The following is a 313-nucleotide window of genomic DNA, read 5'->3' on the forward strand; positions in this document are numbered from 1 at the left end:
CTCCCAAAGGCCCTCCTTCCTCCCAGCCTTCCCCTTCCCCTCCTTTCTCTTTGCTCTTCCCTCTTTCTTTCTGGACTATATTTATGTTTTACTATTCCTATTAATGTGTAGGTGATTATATACTGATTTCATAGTAGTATTGAACACATTGGATACTTTTTTTTTTTTCCTTTCTTGAGATATTTTACTAAGAAGAATATGTTCCAGCTCCGTCCAGGTAAATATAAAAGATGTGATGTCTCCATCTTTTTATATAGCTGCATAGTATTCCATGGTGTATGTATACCACAATTTGTTAATTCATTCATGGATC

The 313-nt window shown here is 35.5% G+C and overlaps 1 pseudogene; it reads left to right on the plus strand.

Moving 5' to 3' along the window:
• The window catches only part of LOC105887501, an 8,351-nt pseudogene that overhangs the window by 2,371 nt on the left and 5,667 nt on the right, over positions 1-313 (plus strand).

The sequence above is a fragment of the Otolemur garnettii genome, unplaced genomic scaffold (genome assembly GCF_000181295.1).
Source record: "Otolemur garnettii isolate 467f Iridium unplaced genomic scaffold, OtoGar3 scaffold00091, whole genome shotgun sequence".
NCBI lineage: Eukaryota > Metazoa > Chordata > Mammalia > Primates > Galagidae > Otolemur > Otolemur garnettii.